Source organism: Physeter macrocephalus, chromosome 15 (genome assembly GCF_002837175.3).
Source record: "Physeter macrocephalus isolate SW-GA chromosome 15, ASM283717v5, whole genome shotgun sequence".
NCBI lineage: Eukaryota > Metazoa > Chordata > Mammalia > Artiodactyla > Physeteridae > Physeter > Physeter macrocephalus.
The window spans coordinates 35888343-35907981 of record NC_041228.1 but is presented as its reverse complement, the minus strand read 5'-3'; the positions used below and the strand labels follow the sequence as shown (position 1 = coordinate 35907981).

Below are 19639 nucleotides of genomic sequence, written 5' to 3'. Positions count from 1 at the left end.
CTCTGGGGAACGGAAGGCAGGGCCAGGAAGGAAAGGGGAGAAAGTGAGAACGTGCACACCTTGAGACTGGACTCAGCTCTGTGGCACGGGGGCTCATCAGAGGCCTCTTCTGGTCCCCCTGGAACGGGGGACAGAGCCCTGGGAAGAGGCTGGGCCCTTGGAGTGTGACTCCTGCACCGTCTTCAGTGTTGGCTGGCGGTTGCCTTGGGGGCTGAGAGTTATCTGGACAGCTCCCAAGCTGATGGGCCAGGCGTCTGTCCCTGGGACACTGGCGTGTAAAGCAGGTCTTTCTCGTCAGTGGAGCCAGGTAGGTTGGGTTGGAGCAGGGACGCTGCAGAGGAAAGAGGGAGGGGGACAGGGTTTGGGGTGAAGCCCTGGACCTTAGAGGGGTGAGGGTCAGAGAGGCGGGGGGATGGGCAGAGCCCCGCCCTGCGCAGAACCTAGCATGGCTGCCTCAGCAGGGGTCAAGGCCCAGCCTGAAAGCAAAAGCACGACCTAAAAGTTGAGAATTATGTTTTATTTGGCAGACACAACTGAGGACTTAAGCCTGGAAGACAGCCTCTCTGGATAGCCCCGAGGGACTGCTTCCAAGGGGTAAGGGAGGAGCCAGGGTATATAGGAGTTTTTGCAACAAAAACTAGGTAGTCAGAACACCAAGAGATTACTGTTAATTAGAGAAAACCAGACATCTCAAGTTAATGAATGTAGCGCTTTCCTAATGCATGCGAAGCTGCAAGAGTCTGGGCTCACTGAAACCGTGACTTTCATGTGCACCTTAGCGATCTAAGGCCGGTATCCTGCTTTTCTCCATCGTGAATCCCCGCAGGATGCACAGCTGGGGGAGGCTGGCTGCCGGCGTGACGGCCACAGTGCAACATTCTTGGTTCACGGACGTGACAAGGCAACATTTTCACGCACACCTGAACGGCTGTAGGACCCCCCCCCCCCATGGGCAGCATCCTGGCGGCTGCGCTGAGACTCTGGCCACGCCCCTTCGCAGGCTGCAGATGTTGACGGCGCGGGGGGGCGGGGCAGAGCAGGAGAGGGAAAACACCTCCCAAGGGAGGGAGACCCCTGACTTGCCCCCACCTGTTCTCCCTCCCATCTGCGTGTCTCAAGCAGCCAGGGTCAGAATTCTAAGGGTCAGGTTCCACGCCTCTCCCATACCCGTCCCATTCAGCACAATCTTGTCCCACCCACCTCCAAAAGGTCCCTTGATCTGCCCGGTTTCCTCCAGCGCCACGTCCAGCCGTCTTATCCAAGGGCCGTTTTCTTTGCCTTAGCCACTGCCATGGCTGCCACCATTTCCACCTTGGCTTTTTCCAAGCCACTCTGCCCCAAAGAGCCAGAGGAGCAGTGATAATACACAAACCAAATCACTTTTGCCCCTGCTTCATCAGCTTCCCAAGGAGGAAGAGACAAACTCCCCATCGTGGTCCCAGGGATCCTCCCTGGCGGCCCCTTCCTGTGCTACGCATTCATTCACTCTCTCATTCATTCATCCAAGACACGTTCACTGAAGGCCTATCACGTACTGTTTTTAGACCCTGGGGGCAGTGACAAAATAGACAAAAACCCTCATCTCTTAGAAGGAAGTTTTAGTGGAGGGGAGGGGAGACGATCAATAAACCAGTATATAAGATGTTAGATGGTAGGTGGTAAAACTAGAATATAGAGCAGGGACGGGAACTAGGGAGTCAGGGGCTGGGGGTGGGTGCCGGGGAAGGCGGCGTCGAGAGGTGACATTTGGACAAAGACCTGAAGGAAGTGAGGACTGAGTCACGGGCATGTGTAGGGGGAAACTCCTTCCTGCAGAAGGAAGTTGTGCCCCAAAGCGGGAACACACACGGATGCTTGGGGTATTTTTAAGGAACACCCCATCTCTTGTTGGTCACTGTCAGATTTTTATAATCACAGCGTTTCCATAATTTATGAGGGTATATTTTTAAGATTCTGTGTCTTCCCTCAGTAAGCTGTCAGCCCTCTACCGTCTGTGATGTGTCTCTGTCGTTGACACCTGAATCATTCATATGACATCATTAGCACAGGGCCTGGTGTCTCGAAGGCATTCAGTAAACTTGTTAAATGAGGCAATAAACCTGGCAACTGGTACTACAAAGGGACACGGGTGAGGAGTCCCTTTGGGGGCTTCCGGAAGATGACTGGGGACACTCTGAAGGGAGTGGAGTTCTACCTGAGCTGGTGGTTACATGTGTGGTGGAGGTGGGCTGCGTCACTGTGAGTGGGCATTACTAGGCGCCTGTGTATGCAGGCGGCTGACCTTTGGGATGCCCACTCTTGTGCTGGTTTATGAAATAAAAAAGAAGGCATGCTTCCACCAGTGCCAGCTCTATACCCAATCTCCCCTTCTGCCTTACTGAAAGTACCTGACTGGGGAGGGGCAGCCACACACCCAGCTAAAATACTGTATTTCCCAATTCTCTTGAAACTAGGGACAGCCAATGAGGTATAAATGCAAGGGGTTGGGTGGGGCTTCCTAAAAACCTCTTTAAGGGAGATGGGAAATGTCTCTCCACCCTCCCCTCCCCTGTTTCTGCCCCAGAACACTAATGTGATAGCTGGAGCTCTAGCAAACATATTGGACTATGAGGCAACTTTGAAAAAGGAAGCCACAAACAAAAACATTGGCTCTCAGTCTTTGAAGTCGAGAAAGAAAAAAGCAGCCCCTGACATCTGAAAACTGGCCTGACACTTTCAGCTAGGCCTTAGTTTTGTTAGAACCTGGTCTAGATGGTTTTTTTAAAAAAATTAATTTATTTTATTTATTTATCTTTGGCTGCGTTGGGTTTTCATTGCTGCGCGCAGGCTCTCTCTAGTTGCGGCGAGCAGGGGCTACTCTTCACTGCGGCACGTGGGCTTTTCATTGCAGTGGCTTCTCTTGTTGCAGAGCACAGGCTCTAGGCACGTGGGCTTCAGTAGTTGTGGCACGTGGGCTCAGTAGTTGTGGCTCGCAGGTTCTAGAGTGTAGGCTCAGTAGTTGTGGCGTATGGGCTTAGTTGCTCCGTGGCATGTGGGATCTTCCCGGACCAGGGCTTGAACCCGTGTCCCCTGCATTGTCAGGTGGCTTCGTAGCCACTGCACCGCCAGGGAAGTCCCTAGATGTCTCTTGTTACACATAAACCGTCTCACAGAACACCAATGTCAGACAAGGTCCTTCTGTGACTGTAATAGTGAGTCAAATGGACCACTTCATAATTTTATCCAAACACAGACAAAAACAACCGCAAAATACTGAACATCTCCCTCTCCTGGCTAATACGAATGAGAGCGGCTTCTTTACCACTTGTAACTTTAGCTTTGATCTGGTCTGCCCTCCTTACAGATAAGACTTACTAAGATACTTGACCACAGAATTGCCCCGTTTCCTCACAGCACCCAATCCAGAGCAAACCCCTGCTTTCTTGGACCCTCCCCAAATTCCCCTAACCAAAGCCCAAGTTCCCAGGGTGAGCCATGTGGGGACTTGGGCTGCAGTAAGTGATTAGGCCAACTTGTTCAACTACAGCTATTCAAGTAAATCGCTTGGGGATTAGTTACAAGGCAGACTGTGGCTCTGAGCTATAGCGTAGGCCACATCTGTGTTTCTAACCCGTTCCCAGCAATGCCGACGCTGTTGGGCAACAGGTCATGCTTTGAGTAGCAAGGCAGTCAAGGACACTGCCGATTCCAACGGCAGAAGTACTTGAGTTTGACCACAGGCCCCATCCGTGAACCCTGGACCACTTTCTAGAGAAAATATGCCTGTATTTCAATTAAGCCACTGCTCTTTGTTTCTCTATTACTAGCAAGCCAATCCAATATCTGGTCCTTAGACGGACATGTGGTTCCCGCTACAGAAGCTATTGACGGGGCCTTGTGGTGGCTGGGTGTGTGCAGGAGCTCAGGAAACGGGTGACCAAATGTGTTGCCTTCGAGGTGAAATTTTGAGCGGAGAACCACGTCATTCCCCTTAGTGGACTGGTTGAAAATCCTCAAACGGTCCCGTGCTAGCTCCACGTTGGGCTCTTGGGCTCAAGGACCAGAAACATGAGAGGGTCCAAACCGCCCTCCAGCTGAGGTTGTCTGGGCCTCGCCCCACCTTGTCCTCCAGACCCATCTCTCACCACCCCTCACCTAACAGCGCCACGATGCTTCCTTCCTCTTTGGCTTTGCTGTTACATCAGCCGCGGTGCCCCTCCCCCTCCCTTCAGCGGTCAACTGCTGACTCTTACTCAGCTCAGCCTGCCGACCCCGAGGCAGCCCGAGTGCCTTTCTCTGTGCTGCCAGGGAACCCTGCCTCGCTCGACCCTCACTCCTTCTCAGGTTACATGGCATTTATTTATTTTGTGTTCATCTTTCCATTGGTCATCAGCTCCTCCAGGCCGGAACCATGTTTTGTTCATCACCGCATCCCCTGAATACTCCCCAGCACTAAAGAAATATGAAAGTGAACTGAAGGCTCCAATCTCCCACAGCCTGCCCCATAGCCTCTAAGCAACTGGGCGAAGGTTAGAAAAGGGCAACGAAAGAAACCCTTCACTCATGTTTCCCCTTTTCAGCTTCTGTGAAACTGGGGGATCCCAGAGGCTTTAGGCATGAAGCTCTAGGTCATACCCCCCTTGGAAACTTGGCCCCCCAAACAGCGTATGCTTCTGAAAGACCACAGGTGCATGAGTTAGTGGTTTAGTAAAGGACTCAGCCTGAAAGTTGGGACTCATCTATATCTGGGCTTCTCATGCTTGAATCTGCTTATGAATCACCTGAATAGCAAATGCATTTTAGCCCCAGGTTGAGCTCCACACGCTGAGACCTGCACACTGGCATCACCTGGCAGCTGCATGGAAATACAAATTCTTGGAACCCACCCTGGGTCCTTCTGAATCAGAATCTCTAGGGGTGTGACCCAGGCATCAGTATAAAACTCCAGGTGATGAAACCCAGGTTCCCGGAAACAATAAAAGAATGGTTAGGGCTTCCCTGGTGGCGCAGTGGTTGAGAGTCCGCCTGCCGATGCAGGGGACACGGGTTCGTGCCCCGGTCCGCAAAGATCCCACATGCCGCGGAGCGGCTGGGCCCGTGAGCTATGGCCGCTGAGCCTGCGCGTCTGGAGCCTGTGCTCCGCAACGGGAGAGGCCACAACAGTGAGAGGCCCACGTTCCGGAAAAAAAAAAAAAAAAAAAAAATAATAATAATAATAATAATCCTAAAACTTTATAGCATCATTTTTATGATATTTATATCATTTTATAATGATCCTAAAATTTTACTCATTGTTTACCAAGTTATATGCAGATAAGACGCTGAAATAGAAAGAGTTGGTATTCAAAGTGGGCAACAGAGAAGACTGAAGATTTAATGAACATCTTCTCACAGTAGTTGGCAGCAAGAAACTCAATGCGGCCTCATAAAAATCGCTCAATGGGGGAACATGACCCAGGAAATCATCACTTACGTTTCTGTCACTTTTAACATCCAGCACAATGCTGCCTCATTTGACATAGAGGGGATATTAACTGGTAAGTGAAATGTATTTTTAAAGTTCTTCAAAAATTCCAAGGAAAATTGATCCAGTTTTCTAGTGCCTTATGTAAAAGTTGCATATAAAATTGCTAAAGAATGAAAAAGAAAGATCATAGCTCGGCTTCAATCTCCACAAAGAAGATAAAACTTTCTATTCAGGAGTAAGACAGCTTTCTTACAATCACAGCGTATTGTAGCTGGAAGAAGTCTCAGGGACGACCTCTCCAGCCTTGTCATTTTACAGATGAGAAAACTGGGGGCCAGACAATTTAAGTGACTCAGGGCCACCTTCATTCTTAGCTTTTAATGAGATACCTTAGACATTTTAATCTACTAAGATTTGTGTTGTAGATTTGCTTCACTCAGATGTAAACCACAAAGGTAAGAAAGACAAGCACTCTTGCATAGAACCTACAACTGACAGTGAACAGCCAGCTGAGTAAGTGATGGCTCCTATGGTTCCTACAAGATGAATTCAACACGCTTACGTCACCGCCTGCCCTTTCCTCTGCTTTGAAAAGCAAGTACAATGCCCTTTCTCTCCTTGTACTTTCTCCATATTACGGGCTGCCCTTGTCAGCAGAAGCAGGCAAAGAAAGTGAATATATATTTTTCCCTGTGTTCTTCTGAAGACAAATAATCTGGGAATTAATTTAGGAATCCTGTTTGCTCAAATAAAATAATTCTGTCCAAAAAATGCTAAACTGCTATCTTTAAGAGGACTCACGTTTGGTGGTGACTTTTGTTTTTGTGAATTTCCTGGGTTTTTTTCTCACCAATTTCAAATGTTGCCCTACTGCCTGGGATAGCTTGGCGTGGAAAAGTGTCCACAACAGCCACTCCTCAATTCTAAGAGTCCTTGAGATACTTCTGAGTGTTGGAATACCCTGGCATGTGGATTTTCCTTCCTATAGAGCAGCGGTCCCCACCTTTTTTGGCACCAGGGACCGGTTTCGTGGAAGACAATTTTTCCACAGACCGGGGGAGTGGGGCGATGGTTCAGGCGGTAATGCGAGCGACGGGGAGCGGCGGGGAGCGGCAGGTGAAGCTTCGCTCACACGCCCACAGCTCACCTCCTGCTGCGCGGCCTGGTTCTTAACAGGCCATGGACTGGTACCGGTCCACGGCCTGGGGGTTGGGGACGCCTGCATAGAGCTCTGTTCAGTCTACACACCTAGGAAGACTTTGAAAGAGTGAAGAAAGGAAACATTTGGGAAGCTAAAAAGCCTCTGGATCCTGTTCCACACTGTCCTCTCCACGCCCTGGGAGGTACGGGCATGATGTCAAGCAATCACACCATGGTGACCACTGCTTTGGTATGCATTCCAATCTGCTCTGTATAAATGTCCTTATCTGTGGTTTTTAAAAAAATTTAAATAAATAAAAGGACTTATGTTTGATATCATAGGTTAGCTATGCTTAAAGCAAGACAGAGAGCATTGGCCCAAGCATGGTACCCATGAAGTGAACCATTGAGACACATGAAATTTCCAGGTGAGAGGGGACAGAGCAGTTAAATACTGTTCTGATTCCTTTTTCTTTATTAAGAAAAGTGCCTCCAAACTTAAAGTATAATGAGCCAGAACAAATCCTGATATATTTCTAGTGAGAAAGAAAATCTAGTTACTCGAAACAGAGTGAATTATATTTCCAAGTATTGAATCATCTTGTAAGTTTGATCAAGAACTATTTGTGGTCATCTTTGCACAATCAGGGGGAAGAAATCTGAATAGGCTGAAGATGCAAAACATCTTGACCCAAATTTCAAAAACAAATTCTAGAAATTATAGACTGTTCAACTTGACTCAAATCCCTGATAAATTCTACAAAGGATCCAAGAACAAGTGGTTTAGAAGACCTGAACAAACAAGCCAACGCAGTTCAGTAAGAACAAATCCCAAAGGAATTTTGTTCATTTTGAATCATACATCAGGGTCCGGAGCCTGTGCTCCGCAACGGGAGAGGCCCCAACAGTGAGAGGCCCACGTTCCGGAAAAAAAAAAAAAAAAAAAAAAAACAATGGTTAATTATAGTTAATAGCTCTCACCTAAACAAGTGGGTTTACATTGTGATTTACTTATTTTCCAATCTTACGACAACTGAAGGGAAGCCGATAAAAATAGACTTTGAAAAACCACAGAAAGAGAGAAATGCTAATGACAATACCTGTATGATGATGATGATGACAACAGCAGCATATTCTGTGTGTGTGCTGGGGCTGTAACTATGTAAGTGTGTCAGGGGAAAACTTTGTAAGGAAATAAACTAAAATGCTCACAATAGCTGGATTATGAGTAATTCTCCCCCTCTTCTCTAATTAAAAAATAAATGTTTGTATTATTTGTATAATAGAAAGATTAAGTGTATTCAAATTAAAAATATGTTCTCACTTCCCACTGTAGGGGACAAAAGGGGCTGGGGGCTGGTGATGGTTCAGTAGCCTCATGGCACCTGAGCGTAAGCCTTTCTCAGTGTCGAAGGTGGGAGAGGGGCTTCTGCGGGCACAGGAGGTGGAAATGCCATTAGGGTATTTTCTGGAACAATTTTAGGGCAAGAGACAAAAACCAAACTCAAACTGGACTGTGCCAAAATAAGTAGGAGAGAGGGGAGAAGAATGAGGAGGAGGAAGGCAGGGAGGGAGGGAAGGAAAGGAGGAAGGAAGGAAGGAGAGGGGGAGGGAAAGACGGAGAGGAACTTACCTGGTTCTCTAATGAAAAGACCAGCTGGAGCTGGAGCTCCGAGGATGCCCTCAGGACTCCGCCCTCCTCTCGGCCTCCCTTCCCTCAGCATCAGCTCCACTCCCAGGCAGGCTGTGCCCTAACTCGAGTCTAGCAGTGCCTGCCGAAGTTGCCTCTGACTGGCCCAGCCTGGGTTCTGTGTCCACCCCTGGGGCCTGGGCCATGCGCCGCTACAGAAGCATAGGAACAGAGAAGGTTGAAGAGCACTCTCCAAGGAAAGCCGAAGTGCTGCTGTCAGAAGAAGGAGCTGCAGAGCAGAAAAGACCTTAGATACCTGCTCCAATCAATCAGGTTACTGGTGCTTGGGAGACTGGCTCCTAGGTACGTCCCAGGCATTTTTCAGACTTGGGCTGAGACTTTGGATAAGACCTAGGGTGGCTGCAGTCTTCCAAAGAGCCAAGCTGCCCTCGGAGGCATGGGGGCAGTGGGGTGGATTCTTACCGAGGTTCACACTGCATGTGCTGTTCTCGGGAAGAAGTGGGAATTTCCACATGGTAAGTTCCCTTCCCCGCACAATGAATTACTATCTTGATGAGAAACCCGTGGGCCGCTGGCTGAAAAGAGGTATTCTTTGAATGAGAGGGAATGTACCACCTTTCTTTCAATGGTGACGGTGCTGGTGTCACGGCAGGGTGTGGATTGATTCAGCTACAGATACATGCATCTATGCAGACACCATACTGCTAGCCTCTGCAAAACACAGGCCTGGAAGTCATTTCTGCCGCCCAGGATATGTCACCTTTGTCCCAAGCACTCTCTCCACCACCCCTGCACCCTGCGGTCCCAGGCGTGTGGGCGTGGAGCTCCCCAGTTGGAACCACAGGAGAGCTCTCTGAGGGCAGGGATTGCAGAGGCGGGGCTGGTAAGCTGGCTGGCAGTGACCAAGGGCCTGTCCCGGGCCTCTCTCTGCCGGGCTGTCTCTTCCCTCACTGAGTTTCTAACCTGAGCCTCCAAGCTCATGCCCATCTCATCCCCTGCCCTGGGGTGCTCAGATTTCCCTTTTCCCTGAGCCCCCAGCGAGAGCTCGGAGCCCCGGCCATTGTTTCCAGAGCTCCATCCTTCCAATGAGGGGAAAGAAGACACACAGGGCCCACTGTTCTGGATTCTGAGTTGGAGCCAAGGGGCTCCATCTGCTGTCTCCTTCTCCTAGAATTCTCCCTCACAGTCCCCTCCAGAGGGCTCCAGCTGCTAGAGCTCCCCATGGCAGATGTCCCGCTCTTTCCTACCCAAATGAAAACACGGGCTCTTCCCCAGCCCTGGAATTCCCTGCTGCACTGCGCTCCTGTCGCCTGAGGAGCCTGGGAGAGAGGCCACCCTCTCCCACAGGCACCAAGGAGTTCTGCTGGATGACCAGACCTGACGCCTGGTTCCGTGGAGTTCTCAGCCAGCGTGGGGTCATCTGGGAAAACTGCCCTGATTTCAGGTTGCCTGACCTCCAATAGAGCCTAAGGAAATTAACTATGGGTAAAAGTGAAATTATTATGAGCAATGGCAGAGACTCTAAGAGTGAAAAAATTTTTCAACACTTACTGAAGAAGCCAAAGATACTCTTACAATATTTTGCTCTCTACAGGATCATTTCTAGCAGCATACAGATAGGCTGTCATTTTCCCCATCTTTTATAAAGAAAGCTTTCTCTTTAAATAAATGATTCAACAAATTATTAAATATTAGTAACTGATAATAAATAATAAATTAATAAAAAAGAAGGAAAGTCTCTTCTACAGAAGAATTCCAAATAATACATGTAGCTACTCCCCCCTCCAGGAGGTGGAGCTTAAATCCCCTCTCCTTGAGGGTGGGCTGCATTTAGTGACTGGCTTCCAAAGAGCAGAATATGGAAAGGGAAAAACAGTAACTTTATAGGAAAGAAACCTGGTAGACACCATCTTCACCAAGTGATGAAGGTAACATCACCACCAGTGATAAGCCATGTGGTTATCATGTACCCCCCAGTATGATCTAATGAAAAAGGCACTTCACCCCTGGGGTGTTCCTCCCTAAAACCTGTAACCCCAGTTGAATCATAAGAAAACCTTAGACAAACTCAAAATGAGGGACCCTCTATAAAATACCTGACCGGTACTCTTTAAAACCGTCAGGGTCATGAAAAATAAGAGAAGACACAGAAATGATCACAGATGGGAGAAGACTGAGACATGCTGACTAAATGCAATGTGGTGTCGAAGAGGAAAAGGACATGGGTGATAAAATTGGTGAAATCTGATTAGAGTTTGTAGTTGGGCTATTAGTATCATACCAATGTTAATTTCTTAGTTTTGACAAATATACCATGGCTTTGTTAAGATGGTAACATTAGGGAAAGCTGGGTCAACAGTATACCAGAACTCTCTGTAAACAAACAAACCAAACTTTCTCTACAATTTAAAGACTGACAGTATCAGGTGTTTGGTAACTCTGTGGAGCAACTGGAACTCATACATTGCTGGTTAAAATGTAAAATTATGTAGTCATTTTGGAAAACATTTTGGCAATTTTTCAATAAAATTAAACATACATTATGATATGACCCAGCAATTCTACTCCTAGATATCTATCCAAGAAAAATGAAATTTACGTCTAAACTAAGACTTGTATACAAATGTTCATAGCCAAAACAATCGTAAGAGCCATAAGCTGGAAACAATTCAAATGTCCAACAAGTGAATGGGTAATCAAATGTGATATATCCATACAATGGAATACCACTTAACAATATAAAAGATGGAGCTATGCCTCAAAAATATGTTGAGCAAATGAAGCTAGACACAGGAGTACCTCACGTATGATTTAACATATGAAATTCTAGAAAAGGCCGAACTAATCTCAGTGACAAAAAGCAGATCAGTGGTGCTGGGGACGGGGGTAGTTACGGTGACAAGGACCATGAAGGGGCACGAGGGAATTTTTGGGGGGGATGATCAAAGTGTTATATACCTTGTTTGTGGTGGTCACATGGATGTATATATTTGTCAAAACTCATTGAACTGTATACTTCAAATGTGTTAAATGTAAATTATGCCTCAATATTTATTTTTTGGCCACGCTGCACGGCTCGCAGGATCTTAGTTCCCCGACCGGGAACTGAATCTGGGCCCCAGCAGTGAAAGCACCGAGTCCTAACCACTGGACTGCCAGGGAATTGCCTAAAGTTGATTTTTAAAAGCAGCTTTCTCTTGACTTCACTTACCCTGCCAGTTACCCTTTTGCAAGACTCCTGAAGGAGTTGCCTGTACTCACTGTGTCCAATTCTGTCCCACATAGTCTATCTTAAGTCTACAGCAGTCAGGCTTTTGTTCCCGTCGTGCCTTGGAAACTGCTCTCATCAAGAATGCAGTGACCTCCATGTTGCTAAATCCAATGGCCAAATCCCATTTCTCAGTCACATCTTACTTGACCTGTCAGGAGCATTCTATACAGTTCTCACCTTTTTCCTTGAAGCACTTTCTTCCTTTGGCTTCCAGGACACAATAGTCTCTTGGTTTTCCTCCTAACTCACTACTCCTCAATCCCCTCTGCTGGTTCTCCTTATCTTCCCAACATCTTAATGTTGGAATGTCTCGAAATACTATTTTTTGTACTCACTTCTCAGATGACTTCATTGAGTCAAGGTTTTAAATTCCACCCATATGCTGGAAACTCTCAACTCTGTATCTCCAGCCCTGATCTCTTTCCCAAATTCTAGACTCATAATTCCAACTGCCTACTTGGTATTTCTGTTTGGATGCTGAACAGACATGTCAAATTCAACACGTTCAAAATTGAACTTCTGGTCTTCTCCCACAAACCTGCCCACGTGCAGCCTTTCCTATCTCTGTCGATGGCCCTGACATCTTACCATCTGCTCAAATCAAAAGTCCCAGGAGTCGGGACTTCCCTGGTGGCACAGTGGATAAAACTCCATGCTCGCAATGCAGGGGGCCTACGTTCAATCCCTGGTCAGGGAACTAGATCCCACATGCATGCCGCACCTAAGAGTTCGCATGCCACAACTAAGGAGCCCACGTGCCACAACTAAGGAGCCGGTGAGCAGCAACTAAGGAGCCTGCCTGCCGCAACTAAGACCCAGTGCAACCAAAAAAATAAAAAAACAAAACAAAAAAAACAACAACAAAAACAACAACCCAGGAGTCATCCTTGACTACTCTTTCTCCCATCGGCTCTACCTTGAAAACAGTAGCTATTCTTCATTATCTTCATTGCTACTACCCTGGTCCAAGCACCATCATCTTTCACCTGGATTGTTGAAATAGACTCCTAACTAGCTGCTCCTGCCCTCCTCCACTCTATTCCCAATACAGCAACCAGAGTGGCCCTGTTGAAATTTTAGTCAGAGCAATGCTATTCAGAACTCTATAATGATTTTCTCAGAAAAGCCAATGTCCTTGCAATAATCTGCAAGGCCCTGCATGATCTAGCCCCTCACCACCTGGTCCCTGTGATTTCATCTCCTAATACTCTCCCTCTTGCATTCCTCCCCAGACGCACTGGTCTTTTTGCTGTTTCCCGAACAATAGTGTCAGGTATATTCCTGCCCACCTGAGGGTCTTTGCTCTAGTTGTTCTGTCTGGATGCTCTAGTGGCCAACTTCCTTGCCTCCTTCAAATCTTTGCATACAGACTTGCTCAAAACTCACCTTCTCTGGGCTTCCCTGGTGGCGCAGTGGTTGAGAATCTGCCTGCCAATGCAGGAGACACGGGTTCGAGCCCTGGTCTGGGAGGATCCCACGTGCCACGGAGCAACTGGGCCCGTGAGCCACAATTACTGAGCCTGTGCGTCTGGAGCCTGTGCTCCGCAACAAGAGGCCGCGATAGTGAGAAGCCCGCACACCGCGATGGAAGAGTGGCCCCCACTTGCCACAACTAGAGAAAGCCCTCGCACAGAAATGAAGACCCAACACAGCCATAAATAAATAAATAAATATTTAAAAAAAAACCAAAACTCACCTTCTCAAGGAGACCTACTCTGACCATGAAATATAATACTGCAACCTGCCCCATCCCTGGCACTTATTTCCTTACCTTGCTCTATTTTTTTCCTTTGTTTCCATATCACTTATGACTTTCTAATATACCCTTCGATTTGCTTATTTTGTTTACTTTTTATTGTCTGTCTACTCAAGGGCAGGAATCTATTTTGTTCACTGCTGTATCCCAAGTCCTAGAACAGTGCCTGGCACATAGAAGCTGCCCAGTAAGTACTTGTTGAGTAAATTAATGAAGTTTCTCCAGAAGGAGAAAACATCCCACTCCTGGCCTATCAACCCATATCTGACGAGGCTGAAACAAGAGACTACAGAGAAAAGAGGAATTTGGAGGGAACCCACCCCATGTCAGGACTGCGAAAATTGGGGGAGGCTTCGGACTCCTCCTGATTTTGGTTGTGTCCTAAGATCTCAGAGCAGGGCCTCTGGTTTGTTGGGCTGCAGCTGTGTTCTCAGAGCCAGTGCCCACTTCCTAGGGTCATATCTCAAGGGAACCTTCCCAGGATAGGTGACATTTGTCTATAACTGCACTGTTCAGCAATAGTAGCCACTAGCCCCATGTGGATACTGAGCATTTGAAACATGGCCGGTCCAGACTGAGGTGTGTTGAAAGGGTAAAATTTCAAACTTAGTACAAAAAAGAATGTAACATAGCTCATTAATTTTTTTTTTTTTTTTTTTTTTGTGGTATGCGGGCCTCCCTCTGTCGCGGCCTCTCCCGTTGCGGAGCACAGGCTCCGGACGCGCAGGCCCAGCGGCCATGGCTCACGGGCCCAGCCGCTCCGTGGCATGTGGGATCCTCCCAGACCGGGGCGCGAACCCGGTTCCCCTGCATCGGCAGGCGGACGCGCAACCACTGCGCCACCAGGGAAGCCCCCTCGTTAATATTTTTTAACATTGATTCCATCTTACTATTTTAGATGTATTGGGTTAAATATACTTTAAAAATTAAGTTCACCCATTTCTTATTACCTTTTAGAAATGTGGCTACTAGAAGATTTAAAATTCCTTCAGTGGCTTGCATTGTATTTCTACGCGACAGCCTGATCTGAGGAAAAACTACTCGTGTCTAGAAGTCAAATCCCATGAGCTTGAAAATCCACACTTCCTAAATGCAAACTGACGGTTCCTTTATTTCAAGTCATATTGAGATATAGTAGAATTCCATTAAGACAAAGGCCCCCTCAGGATTTGACTAATTGGGTTAATGGGGACTTTCAAAGAAGCTTGGCTTTGTTTTTATTTTTCTATCATCTGGCTATGCTTTGCCTGAGGGGCTGAAAGCCCTCCCAGAGACACACACAGTCTCCCCCACCCCGTGGTTGCTCAAATGTTTACCGAAGTCCCAGGCGTCCAGGAACCGGGTGGAGCAGGAGGGGATTGGGAGGTAAAGGAGGGCCGGCTCCACGCCCTGTCCCAGAGCCCCTGCCCTGACCCTGTGGCCTGGCAGGTGCCTGCTGTGCCTGGGGCAGTGTCAAAGCTGAGGTGGCCCCCGGCTCACACCTACAGGATGGCAGTGGCAGGCCACCCCTGTGGGTACACAGGCTGGCAGACCTGTGCTGCTGAGACCTTAGGCCAAAGGGAAGGGCTCCTGCAATCAGTACAAGCACAAGGGGCCCGGTGCTCCTGGTAACTGATTCAGGGATGGAGATGTGAGGCTGTGAGCAAGGGTCAGGAAAGACTAGCTCCCAGAGCCTGGGAATACCGTGGAGGCCAGGCCCCAGGCGGAGGGTGCCCCGAAACTGGAGGTTGGGGTGACAGAGAAGATAGTATGAGGGGCTCAGTGACCTAGGGACCTGGCGCCAGGTAGACACAAGGATGGAAGGAGGGGTTGAGCTGGGGAGACTGTCTCCTGTCTTCCAAAATTCTGTAACCTTGCCATATTGTTTTTATATAACTGAAGAAAGAGAGAGAGAGATGCATTTCTTGAAAACTTGCCCCTGGACGTAAGCAATCTGCCTCCGGTCTTGCCTGGCAGTGGTCATTCCTTCCTGACTCAGGGCTGGGGATCTGGACTGGGAATTACACTCTTTAGTTTCTCATGAAAAGCAAAACAGAATTTCATCCCCTGTTTTCTCTCTCTCACCCACTGTGCCAACTGCAGGGGAAAAAAACAGAGAAGAATATGAAAAGCAAAAAGGATTCGCAAGAGATTGCAAGGCGAGAAAGTGTGTAAGAAAGGAAAACAACAAAATAAGATATTATTTTTAATTTGCTTTAACAGCAACTCAGAAATGCAGGTCAACCATTTACGAGGGGGAAGCGGGCCCCACCGTGCCAGACGCTCCAGGGACGGACTGGGCAGGAGGCAATTTAGGATGGAGACCAGGGAAAACACACCCCCAGGCAGCTCGCCGCTGGGTTATGGGGTCTGCTCAGCAGAGAGGGGATTGCTGGGGATTTTGCCAGAAGCACCGGGGAAGCAGGGCTGCTGATGGCAGTGGCAGGGCGAAGGACCCAGCCGCTTGGGAGCTGTTCTTCCATCCCAAAGCCATTGTCCGCCTGTGACTGCACTTTCATCAGCTGCAAGCTGTATTTATGGCTTCTTGGAATTTTCCAAATGAAGTAACTTTTTTCCCCAGACTATTTTCTTCACAACTGAAATCGGATCCCCACAGTTCATGGAGACAAACAAAACAGCATGACATCACCCACCAGGGAGTTGTCACTTCAGACACCGTTAGCAGCCTTTTATTCAGTATCAAATGGATGTGATTTGCCTGTGGAGGTCTTCACATCCTGCCCCGGCAGAGGAGCGGATGGTGCCCTGAGCTCGCCTTGAGGAACTGGGAGGGAGGAGGGTGGCAGGTGTGCTGAGCAGCCTGCAGGGCGGGCCTGGACAGGAAGGGCCCGGTGGGGAGGTCTCTCTAACTGCAGAGATGCTGCTCCGTAAGTCGTGCCGGGGACAGCCCCACCCGCCAGGGACACTAGCCCCCGTGTCCCTCCTCTCTCAGCCTCCAATACTCTGGTGACAGCCAGGTGCCGAGAGCGCTGACCTGGAGGGTTAGGTGGCCTAGATTCAGCTTCCGTTTTGCCTTGCAGAACTTCTAAGCCTCAGTTTCCCCCCCTGTAAGGGTGGGGAGGGTAAAAAAAAAAAAAAAAAAACCCCAGTTCTGCTACCTTACAGAGATGCTCTTGGACCAAACAAGAGAATAAGTGTGTGGACCTGGAAAGCACAAGGCCTATTTTGTTCTTGCCCTCAGATCTCTCAACACTCAGAGGGAAGTGTTCTGCAGCTTCTCAGCTACAAGACCCTTGGCTTCCTTACAGAACCCTATAGGAGGGTTCTGGGGGCGGGGATTGGCAGCAACTGTGATCCACATCCTCTTGAGCTAATAAGGAAGGTATTATTTAATGAAAGCTCAAAGAAGAGGGGAAGCCATCCGGTCATCTGCGACGCAATCAGCCAGCACCTGAGGGCCTGACCAATCACAAGAGAACAGAAGTTGTCCTCTCTTTCTGCAAATAAAAGCTTTTTAAAGTGGAGGGCAGGGGCTGCCACAGTTCTAGGTAGCAGTTGGCCTAAAAGGGAAGCAGTCGCATAATTATGCTTACTGCTCACCAGGCCCCACGCTGAGCCTCCGAGCCTCTGACATGCGTTGTCTCCTTCAGCTTCCAGTTACTGTTACTATTGTCAGCTAACAGTCGATGACCCTGAGGCTGGGGAGAGGGGGTGGGTAACCCGCCCAAGGCCACCCAGCTCTAACGGTGGGCTTGGGATCCAAACCAGGTCTGCCTGACTCCAAGGCCCAGGTGTTTCACCATCACACCATTTTGCCTACTGGTCACAAAAAGCAGCTGACTGTGCAAAGGTGTGCCTTGTTTATTTTGTTTTCATATGAATCTGGTAAATGGTAGGGCAGGGAGACGTGTGTGTGTGTGTGTGGGGGTGGTGGTGTGTGTGTGTGTGGTGTGGTGTGTGTGGTGTGTGTGTGTGTGTGTGTCTCCCTTGGGTGCTGAAGGTGGGGCACCTCATCTCCTCCTTTCATATCCATTGTTGCCACTTGGAAGCACCATGTCGACTCTCTGTTACAACTTATTTTACCTTAATTAAATGATCAAGAAATATCATATATCCATACATATTTTAAAAGGCTGACATTTAAAATAAGTTGACAGTTCATATTTATTCCACAGCTGACAATGTTACTTGAGCAGTTGTAAGCCAGGGAACCAAAACTGGACCACTGTCTGGGTCATTAGGACTCCATTAAAGACAATAAAGAATTTCAACCAGCAGGAGAAAAAGGGTACAGCCACGTAACTTTGGAACTGGAATCATTTCTTTCTAATAAGAATAAGCCTCTTGATTTAATAGAAGTTGTATTCTAAGCAGGGGCAGACGTTTAGTTTGTAGAAAGAGAATCGTAATTTTGGGGAGTGGAAGCTCCGGGCCCCTTCTACTCATAGCATTATCTGAGTCAGGACCAGAGAACAAGATAATTGCTTGCCTTCCAAGTCTCACTCTCTCTTTCCTCTAACTACAGCTCAAGAATAGGGCAGGGCAGGCCTTGGAAAGGTACAGGGTTTGTCAAAGGAGAAATAAGAAAGGGCATTGCTTCTCTGTGTTGGAGGCCGGGGCTGCCACTTTCCAGAATGGGAATTCCAGAATGACTGAAGGTTTGCTGACTGAGGACCTAGTGTGTTCCCATACCATGGACCAACACATATATTTTGAAGATCATAAGAAGTATAGTGGGTTTCTAAGCTCAGCCAAGAAAACATTTTTGTAGTTAGGCAAGATGACGTCATGACAGCACCAACATAATCACAGATACAAAAACCAGGAGAGAAAAGTTTCATGCTTCCTAAAACAAGCTCAGTTAGAAAGAAAATATAAGCTTCCATAATTCTCATTTCCAAGTTAGCAACAAGAGCACTTCTATTAGAGGAATCCCCTCGAAAAGAATTTAGTAAATGTGGCCACTAACATCTGGATCTTTTCTCACGGAACTCAGTGGAAATCACCCTCTTGAGTCTTACAAGGTGCGCATTTGGAATTTTAAAATGTCACAAGTGTTTATAAAGGTACTTCCTTTCCCAATGTATACTTGAGATGGGACAGTTCAGAGGTTATGAGCTGGGGCATTTCCCTTCTCCCTATCATTGGAGAGGTCTCTGGGCTCTACTGAGGTCTGAGAGGCCCCTTTACTGAGGAGGGGCTAACAGAGCTAATGAGATGATGCATGGAAGGTTCTATAAGGCCATTGGTATGAAAAATAATGGATGAGGGTTGTAATTAATAAAGCAGTTATTAAAGTTTCCTTGTCAGAAATTGTGTGATAATGTGTAGATCATTCGCTCATAAAAAGCTAGAGTTCAGTCAATAAATCACATAATTTATTCTGCAGGGAGAAAAGAAGTAACTTGTATTGAGTCCCTATAAAGTACCAGGTACTTTCAGATGTGGTAACTCACTTAATAGGAGAAGCACCATGTTCTAACGGCCACACGCAAAATCACTGGAATTAGACAGAATCTTGGTTTGGTCTACTCCATGAACTTAGGAAGCATACTTAACTTTTTAAGCCTTGTCTTCTTTATGGGGATAACAACAGTATTAACCCTTGTAGGGCCTAGTACACATGCAAACACACAGCACTCAAATAAGACAGTTTTATTATTATTATTGATTATAAGTATCTTGAGGAGGGTATTATTTCTGTCTTACAGATAAAGACAAAGGTTCAGAAAACCTAAATTATTTGAGCAAGGTCAGTCCATATTAAGTAGAGATAGAATCTTGCAACTCCAAGACTACATGTTTTCCAGTATAACTACAGCCTGCACCATCTGATCCAAACTATAACTTAAACTAAAATAACAAATGAATGTGGATAGTTCAGTAAGGTGAAATACAGAACTGATATGTGATTAAATGTCTCCCCTCCCCAAATCAGGGGCTCTACTAAAATAAAGGAGAATCACCCAAGCCTAAACTTACAGAATAAGAATTTAGGGAACCTTACATTTTATTTTCTCCCAAATTTGAGTCAGAGTCTAAAAGAACAGCCTGTGCTGATGGAATTGTACTAACTAGGACTATCCGAAGTAAGTTATAGCTTTTAGCCAGCTTTCTGTGCCAGTAACCTAGAAACTATTTCAAAACCTATTTTTGTTTCGTAGGGGCTGAAATTTCAGTGCAACAGTCCAGCCAACTCCGACCCAGAGTCTTCAAATTTAGAAATTAATCCCCAAAGAAAGGGAATATTAATTTTTATTGTGACAAAGAATAACCTTCTCATAGCCCAATTATAGGAAGAAACAACTATCTCTGCAATGTCGCACTTCTAAATACTTGCAATTTATAGTATGAAGATGCAAGAGAATTAGGCTACCAATTATCCTTGAACCTCCAAAAAAGGAATTTGGCTTACGGACACACACAAAACGTAAG

General features: G+C 47.2%; 1 long non-coding RNA gene across 1 annotated transcript in view; it reads right to left on the bottom strand.

Moving 5' to 3' along the window:
* The window catches only part of LOC114487848 (uncharacterized), a 30830-nt gene that overhangs the window by 6393 nt on the left and 4798 nt on the right, over positions 1-19639 (bottom strand). The window contains exons 3-4 of the long non-coding RNA XR_003683326.2: positions 8220-8505; positions 60-331 (exon numbers count right to left, since the gene is read on the bottom strand). This is a non-coding gene — a long non-coding RNA (uncharacterized lncRNA). The remainder of the gene's footprint in view (positions 1-59; positions 332-8219; positions 8506-19639) is intronic.